At 37.5% G+C, this 3,879-nt stretch overlaps 1 pseudogene; it reads right to left on the reverse strand.

Annotated features, from left to right (window-relative positions):
- Window positions 1-2,408: 2,408 nt before the first annotated feature.
- Window positions 2,409-3,098, reverse strand: LOC129081114 (vesicle-associated membrane protein 7-like; annotated as a pseudogene).
- Between the last annotated feature and the right edge of the window lie 781 nt (window positions 3,099-3,879).

Raw genomic sequence — 3,879 nt, forward strand, 5'->3', positions numbered from 1 at the left:
ACTATTGTTAACACCCCCCTATTTTGTACCTGCAAATTTATACTTCTTAATCCCTGCACCTTTTCCTCCATTCTCTCCCTTCCCTTACCAACTGATAACCCTTTAACTGATCTCCATATCTATGATTCTTTTCCTGTTCTGCTTGTTTGTTTTTTAGATTTGGTTGTTGACAGTTGTGAATTGTTTGCCATATTAATGTTCTTAGTTTTGATCTTCTTTTTCTGATACAGTGCCCTTTAACATTTTATCAATAATGGCTTGGTGGTGATGGACTCCTTTAGTTTTACCTTGTCTTGGAAGCACTTTATCTGCCCTTCGATTCTAAATAATAGCTTCGCTAGATAGAGTAATCTAGGTTGTAGGCCCTTCCTTTTCATCACTTTGAATACTTCTTGCCGGTCCCTTCTAGCCTGCAAAATAAGTTTCTTTTGAGAAATCAGCTGACAGTCTTACAGAAACTACTTTGTAGGTAACTCTCTACTTTCCTCTTGCTACTTTTAAGATTCTCTCTTTATCATTAAGCTTTGGCTTGTTAATTATGATATGTCTTGGCGTGGTCTTCTTTGGGTTTAACTTGTTTGGGATTCTCTATGCTTCCGGAACTTACATGTCTATTGCCTTCACCAAATTAGGGAAGTTTTCTTTTTTCTTTTTGTTTTAATTCTTAAATTTTATTAATGCCTTCCGTTTGTGTATCATTTAAAACAAGATTGTGTGCTTTAAAAGAACATTCTTATACATAAACAGATCAAGGGATCATTAAGTAATTTATTCCTAAAACATGCACATCATTTCTTTTTAATTGTGTATCAGAAAAAAAATACATCTTAAGTCTTTTTCTGTGGATTAAAGACATTGAGAAATTATTATTCAGGAGTGCCAAATGTTTTCCTGGAACAAATGTGTTTTCCAATAGGAAATGCTGATGTAAATGAAAGGCATTAGTGTCAATAAACAAAACTAGAAAAAACATTTGCAGTACACATGGTCACCAAGAAAAAGAGTTCCAGTGCACATGTCAAACAAATGAATCCAGTAGTATGAATTGAAAGGCTTCGACTGACGAGCAGGTAGCATTAGCCAGACTGTGACATATATATTCAAGGCACATGACTAGACTAAACAAGTGGCTAGTTTTTATTGACTAATTTATTCTTTCATTGGGAAAATAGTCAAATGTACTTAAATTTCCACTTACCTGAACTTATTGATAAGTAAATGCAATCAGATCTAGGACTGCAGATGCCCTTTCAAATACACACTAAAACTACATACTAGCTGACAGATTCCAGAGTAGCCAAAGCGGTATGATTACAGTCCAGTTTTCTTCACAGTGCATTTTAATGAATGTTAAACTGTCTTTTATTGTATCTATACATTACCTGCCTACTCCTGTTTCACAAAACAATTATTCAAAACTAGGCAGTTAAAGAACTTATTAAACCACAAAGAATCCGCAGACTATTATTCACCAGCAGTCAAACCAAAACCCTGGAGTTGACTATTGACTATATTGTGTTTGGGCTTTTCCCAGACTGGAAAAAAAATCCCCACGCTACCCCTTTCATACAGCTAAAATGCCAGCACATTCACCGTGACCCTCTCCTTTTTCTTCAGCGAGCCAGAAGAATTGACCTCCTCATTCCCTCCATGACATATTCTATTAACTATACAATTGCCCGAAATATCAACTGAAGAAAAGTAAATTAAAAAAACATAACCTTCAGTAATGAACCAGCCTCTTCTCAAATCAACTGCAATGGGGAAACAGAAGATATCGCACTCTGCGAGGTTTGTAAATGGTCAAAACTTTCTTCTTGAAAGTGAATACTAGGAGGTCAAAGATAATTCCACGTGCTTCTAATGGTCTAGCAAAATGTTCTCCATCTGACAGATAAAATGTCTAATACTTGTTCTGCTTGGGCTCCTAGAAGCAAGCAGCACCAACAATTTAATTACAATCCCCCAAATAACAATGATTCTCCACTTACATTGTTTTCAAGCACCTAGAACTTTTCAAGAACAAAAAGCAAACATGAGATGTTAGCTATACTATCTGTCTCTTGAATACTTTTGTGTGCACATACAAAATTCATCTATAGTTTTGGTAGGTAGCTCAGAAGACTGGTGCTTTCCATCTCAGTGTTAGCTTTGTGCAATCATGAACAAAATTGTTTCTCTAGGTAGATGACAGTAGTTAACCAAAGAGATAAACAAAAAGCCTATTAAAGCAATGAATGGCTCAGTCTGAACCGTACTGGAACAAATTGGTTGATAGGACAATGATTAATCTCGATGTATAGAATAAGATTAAAAACAAAGAAGAGGGTTGAAGAGACTGGCAGACACCATCCATCAGTATTAAAAGGCTTAAATTACATGGAACTTTCAACTCCTTGTTCTCTCATATCCTTGGTTAATGATAACTTTTTCTTCTTATTCCTTCACACAGCTTGGCCATGTAACTCCACCACAGAGAGGAGACACAATGATATAGATGAACACAATTGATACAATGGTGATGATGATGTAAGTTTGAGATTCTTCATGCACATGGCTCTGGCAAGGTTTCTGCTGGTTGTTTTGAAGGTGACGGACGAATCCACAAGATTTTCTGATTTATCTATCAATAATTCCAATCTTTCTCCTCGTTGAACTTCCAGATCTATGTTTCTGACGATGATTCCTTTCAGTTCATCCACTTGGGCTTGAGTCTCCATCACTTTGTCAAGGCCCTCATTCTCAGAGTGATGCTTCAGCTATGCAGCCAAGACACTAGAGAATTCACTCTTCATGGCATATGGCAGTGCCATCTGTGCTCTTGAACCATATGTAGTCTGGAACCTCTTCTTTATCTCATTTAGAAAATTAAAGGCTCGGGAATGTTCAAAATCATCATCAGTGATACAAAGGTATACAATCTTGTCTTGGCAGATGTAATGAAACAAATAATTGCCATGTGAGTACATTAGTTTGTTATTTTCAGAAGGTATCTTAGCCAGAATCTGCTCTGTCACCTCCAGGAAGTTTCCTCCACACCAAGCATGTTTGGCAAGGATAGTGGTTCCCCTGGCAACAACAGCAAAAAGAATGGTCATGTCTTCGATATGTCCGGGCACCCTCTGAGAGCGTGCGGGCTCAGGACAGAGGGGAGTGGGTCAGCTGGGGTCGCTGACTGCCCGCTTCCAGAGAAGGCTGGGACCAGACACCGCCAGCTTCTGGGTACAAGCCCCTGGGAAGTTTTCTTTCATTATTTTTTCAAATACGTCTTTGATTTGTTTTTCTTCCTCTTCTTCTGGCACACGTATGATTTGGATGTTGGTACATTTGGAAATGTCCCAGAGGCTCCTTAATCTAGTCTTGTTTCTCTGAATTATTTTTTCTTCTCATTGTTCTGAGTGACTATTTCTTTTTTTAAAAAAAATTACTTTATTTTATTTTTTTTATTGTTCAAATACATTTGTCTATGTTCCAAGCTGTTGATTTGATTTTTAGCTTCATTCCCTTCATTGTTGTTTCCCTGTAGATTTTTCTTTATTTCACTCATTGCAACCTTCATTTTTTTTTCCTGGGTCTTTTTATGCTGTTGCAGTACCCAATGATTTCTTTGAGCATCTTGATAACCAGTGTTTTGAACTGTGTATCTGATAGGTTGCTTATCTTCCTTTCATTTAGTTCTTTTCCTGAAGCTTTGTTCTGTTCTTTCATTTGAGCCATGTTTCTTTGTCTCCTCAATTTGGCCGCCTCCTTGTGTTTATTTCTGTGTATTAGGTAGAGCTGCATTGATTCCTTGCCTTAGCGCCATGGCCTATTGTAGGAAAGGTACCTGTAAACTTTGTAGCACAGAGCCTTAAGTTGCCCCTGGGTAGGGCCGCCTAT

This window comes from Pteronotus mesoamericanus, unplaced genomic scaffold (genome assembly GCF_021234165.1).
Source record: "Pteronotus mesoamericanus isolate MK-2021 breed Mesoamerican mustached bat unplaced genomic scaffold, CSHL_Meso_final contig_94, whole genome shotgun sequence".
Classification (NCBI taxonomy): domain Eukaryota; kingdom Metazoa; phylum Chordata; class Mammalia; order Chiroptera; family Mormoopidae; genus Pteronotus; species Pteronotus mesoamericanus.